Below are 5,482 nucleotides of genomic sequence, written 5' to 3'. Positions count from 1 at the left end.
ATAGAAATATCATGATATGGAAGGCATCAGATCAGATAAAATCTGCAGATCACCAGTGAGCATAGCAGTGGATGGAATTTGCAACAGTCCTGCCAATTTTGATGACTTTTGGTTGTAAAGTTTTCCTGCACAAACACTTTTAGCAGAGAAAAATAAGAAGTAGAAAGAATGAAAATAAATCAACAGGGCTCCAGCAGTGAGCATCGCTGGTTGGATCCCTAAATTTAGCTGCACAAACTACAAAAAAATGTGATTTGATTTGATTTAATTCTTTACAATTGAGAATCTATTTGTAACAGCGTATCTAGACCATGGTGTTTTGTTTTTGCTCCAGGCTGTATTTAAATCAAATATTATCTTGTATTTACTGCTCTGCACATTAACTTTCTGTTATTTAACTGATGGTCTGATTTTTCTATTTGATTCGATGCACTTTATAGCAACCAAAAAACTCAACAAAGAAATTGAGTGTTTCATTAGGGAGTGATTTCAGGCATACACTAGTTATTTTTAAAACTAAACATTAAAGCAAATTTGGGTAGGAAGTTAAGTCTCCGTGGGCTTCTCAGAGTTATAATTGCACATTTTAATGTTATACTTTGTGTATTTTTGTATGAATAATAATTAGAAAAGCATAAGTGGAATAAAGACTTAATAATGAGAGTTTCTATCTGTGAAAGGTATACTTGTTTTTTACAACCAGCGCCTCTATTTCAGACATTGGAAGAGCACTTGAAAAGCTTTTTATAGGTTTATAAATGTTTCAACCTTCCCTCCAGACTCACCAAACACAGTCACCTCGAAATAACCTTGGCAAAACAGCCAAGAAGAGAGAACTAAAAAGGAAATGAGAGGCGGGGGGATAAAACATTGGTAACTATCACACCCTGATCTTTCTATCTCAGTCTCTACTCGCAGATAACATGTTATTGTTCCTAGCAGGCTCGCTGCAGCGAAAGTTTATCAAGATAGCAGCACCAGCCTTGATCTGCCTCCTCGATTTATTGAGCGGCATTGTTGAAAAGCTCTTTCACCGCCTCTCCTCTATTCTCCCTGTTTATGTATCTGACTGCTCCCTTTCTGTCATTTCAGTTAGACGGAGCTCTCATCAGCCTCTGGCTTTTGAAATGCGAGGAATTATACTGTACCTGCACCGAGAGATGAGCAAGCATCACAAGCTGGAGGTTGTATTTGAGCTCCTCAGTGAAAGTGGGTTTATATTTGTGTGTTCGGGAGCGACAGCAAAGCAAGAGAGCCTGTGCAGAGATACAGAAACATTTGGAGACTGCAGAAGCTTTAAACCGAGCCTCAGAGGTAAACAAAGAAATGACCACTGTCCTGTTTAAACTGCAGGCTGTTTGGATTAAGCATGAGGAGTATACACCATGATGCTGAGGCTAAATACTGCACTGCAAAACATAACAAAATCCTTCCACATTGATGACAGAATATAATCATAACCAGACAGTTTTTTAAATTCTTTATTTGTGTTACTCACTGAAACTTCAAAACATGGCTGGCAATTAATTCCCACGGTCATGGAGAACCTGGAAAAGTTATGGACTTTCACAAGCCTGTGTCAAGCCTTTGCCTGGAAAAGTCATGGAAGTAGTGAAAATTTGGAGAGAAAAAAATCATAGAATTTTCTTGTATGCAATGAAATATGCTACAACAAATTCCTTGGGCCAGAAAACCTTTCCTTGACTATCATGCAAGATTCTTTATTTCTCACCAAATTTAGTCTCTCCCTCCATTTATTCCCTAGCTGAAATTATGTTTGAATAGAGTTTGAATCTGATATGTTTGAATAATGCCAAGTAAGTTTCATGGCTCTATCTTGAGACCCATGAAATGTCATGTTGCATGTCGGCTACATACTTATGTTGCTGCTTTGTTTTTCCCACTCACACCCAGAAATTAATTTATAATCAAATACAGAATGCACCAATAGCACAATCCGTCCCATTTCCCCTCATGCTTTAAAACCAGTGCCAGACTGATATAAGTGCTTTTAAAACTTAAAAAAACAATAATAAATAAATAGAATTAGAGGTTGGAGAAGGTTTCCCTTTAATTTCCACAACATTTGGAGTAAAGGTTCCGATTAGGGCTGGGTGATATGGACCAAAAGTCATATCACCACAGGGGTTCCCCAGGGCTCAGTGCTAGGACCCCTGCTATTCGCTATCTAAACCACCTCTCTGGGTCAGGTTATCCGCTCACATGGCTTTTCCTATCACTGCTATGCAGATGACACTCAGCTCTATCTGTCATTTCCTCCTGATGACCCATCGGTCTCTGCACGGGTCTCTGACTGCCTCTCTGACATAGCCACTTGGATGAAGGCACATCACCTCCAGCTGAACCTTTCAAAAACTGAACTGCTGGTCCTCCCTGCTAAACCTACAATACACCACAACATCAACATCAAAATTGACTCCTTGTGTCTTGCCCCCACCAAGGTGGTGCGAAACTTAGGGGTGATGATTGATGACCAACTCACCTTTTCAAGTCATGTCGCCTCAGTTACCCACTCATGCCGCTTTGCACTTTACAACATCAGAAAAATCTGACCTTACCTAACTCAACATGCCACTCAACTCTTGACACAAGCTGTTGTCATCTCAAAACTTGACTACTGTAAAGCCCTCCTGACGGGCCTGCCAGCCTGCACAATAAAACCGCTTCAGATGATCCAGAATGCGACGGCTATACCTTGATTGCTTGTTTTTATTCTTCCTGTAAGTCGCTTTGGATAAAAGCGTCTGCTAAATGAGTAAATGTAATGTAAATGTAATCCCGCTGTATTTAGGCTGAATTTCAATATATGATATGTATCCCGATATTTTTATTGCAAAGTGAGAGCAAATGTTCAGTCAAAGTCAAAGCCAAATATGACATGTCACAAGTTGTTTTATTGAAACCGTGTATTTAAGTCAACATAAATACTGTATAACACATAGTACCTTTTTTTTAAATCAAAGCTAAGCATAAAGTGCACATTTAAATAAAAAAAAATCTTCAATAAAAATAGCCTATGAAATTAAATAGGCCAATCTTTTTTCTGAAATAAATATATTTACATGAGAAAAGAATACCGAACATTACAAAATAACTAAATATGACAAAACCTCGTAAGGGCAGCATTTATATATAAAGAAAGAAAAGAAATGAACTATATTCATTAAAAATATATCGATATATTTTTTTATATCGACATATCGCCCAGCCCTAATTCCAATACAGTTCTCTTCGTGTACTTTTAGGTTGTGAATGGTCATGGAAATTTTGTTATAGGTCTTTAAAAAGTCATGGAAAAGTTGTTAAAGTTTGACCCTGCTATGAATGCATCATAAAATCAATTTCAAAGATTATACATTTACACCCAGACGCCTGTAAACTAAATGTTGTGTCCAGTTTGTAGTTGACATACTTGCTGTATTTACTATTATATCTGTGTCTAAACCTTCCTTTTATTTAGTGCTTTCCTGCAAGTTTCTCCTTTGCACTATTGAGAGCCAGAGCCACATTTATTTAGCCTGGCTAACGCCAGACTAATCACAAATGAGATTACTCTGGACACCAGCAATTAATTTCTCCGTAGAGGAGGCGTGGTTTACGATCCTCCAGAGCCGTTTATTGGGCGCTTAGAATGTCTATCAAAAGCGTCTGTAGGTAGCTCTTAGCCAATCGTATCAGTTATACCAGATGACGTATGTAGACCGACAGAAATTGATGTTGACCTAGCCAGACTAGCCCATCTCTACTTTGAGACTCTCGGCGGCTCCGCTGTCCCCCGGCTCGTAGCGAGATCACCGCCATTACAGCAGCGAGCGGTAGCAGGGCTAGTTGGTAGATTAGGCTTTTGCCAAATCCTGTCGGAAGCAAGGCTAAAACATTCTTTTTCATGGTGAAACAGGAGTGTAAAGTCAAACGTTGTTCTTTCGCTCTAAACTGTTTAAAATGCTAGATCGAAAGAGAGCTTCGCGTCTGCTGCAGCCATGTTGGATCCGTAAGAAAATTACAAAACTATAAGCTTCCATCTGTCGAGTAGTACGCGTCATCGTCTTGCCGTCCCTCCCCGTTCTGTGATTGGATCCCTAAACAGGCCTAAAAAACGGCCTTAGTTGCCAGACCGCCTGCAGGTTCGAAATGAAATCGAGCGCGCAAGGCAGTATGGGTTTACCCAGGCTAACATTTATTACCATATTTGTGCAATAAACCGGATTCTGATTTCTAACACTATGCCTACTGAATCATGGAATGTGAGCAGCTTGTTCTTTTTACAAAGATTAAACAGTTTCTGATGACAACTACACATCCCATATGACGATGACAGTTTATGTGAAACAACAGTTGAATGACATACTTGTGATCCTTGTTTCCCTTCTGTACCCACGCATTTAAACTTTTGAACTTCCGGTCATGAGTTCACCTCAAACTCACTTCCTTCATCTCGTGTTAGATTGTGACTTTTGCCAGACACAGAAGAATAGAGGATGTTTAGGAAAATGTAAACACATGCAGTGTTTTCCCTGGTGTGCAGTTCAAGCCGTGACTAAAATAAAACATAAATCTCACAGTTACAGCAGCAGGGACATAAACTATACACTCACACTGTTTCATTACTTTGATTTAAGCTTACAGGAGTCTGTCGTTGCTTTTCTGATTAAAAACAAATACCAGTCCGTTCTCTGACAGGATATCCATCATGACGTTGTGTTTTGTGATTGTGACTGCAGGCACCTTGTGTACACAAGCTGGAACTGCTGTATTTTTAATGAGCAGTAATGACAAGGAAGCAGGAAGCAGTGCTGAAAGAGAAACACAGTCACAGAGCAAACATCCTGATGCTGCAATAAAGGTTTTATAATTCATATGAAGCATCGGTTTCCTGTGGTGTTTCTTATAGTCTTGGTGTTTTAACATGGTATTTTAGAAGGATTTTGACCATTTTTCTATAATTCTAGTGGTCAGGTTTTGCACTATATCTGTGTAACAAATGGTATCAACCCCAACCCCAAAGCTGCTGCAACAACTTATGAGACATAATTGAGCGTCAGAATTACCATCATACTGTCGTCTACCATTGACCTTTCCAACTCCCCTTGCAAAAAATACTACAAAAAGATGACTATGGTAGTTCTCTAAGGGTTAAACAAAGCAATTTCCCCAGAACATCACTGCAGTGCTCCCACCAGCCATCACAAAGATATTCCAACAATAAAATATTTAATAAGTAGGACAAACTGGAGAAAGCAACAACCTGCTGTTCCTTTGTAAATATGCAACAAAGTACAACGAATACAAATCCCCACTCTATATCTGAAATATATGACATGTTGATTTGACTTACAACTAATTAGGAGACTCCCCAGCTGTGTTTAACTCAATTTATTCTGAAAACACTGAAATTTGTAATTATGGCTGCCTTGATAAGCTCGGCTGATGGAGGCAATTCAGAACTAAATACCATGAAAAT

The sequence above is a fragment of the Centropristis striata genome, chromosome 11, assembly GCF_030273125.1.
Source record: "Centropristis striata isolate RG_2023a ecotype Rhode Island chromosome 11, C.striata_1.0, whole genome shotgun sequence".
NCBI classification, from domain to species: Eukaryota; Metazoa; Chordata; class Actinopteri; order Perciformes; family Serranidae; genus Centropristis; species Centropristis striata.
Note: the sequence above shows the minus strand (reverse complement) of the source record.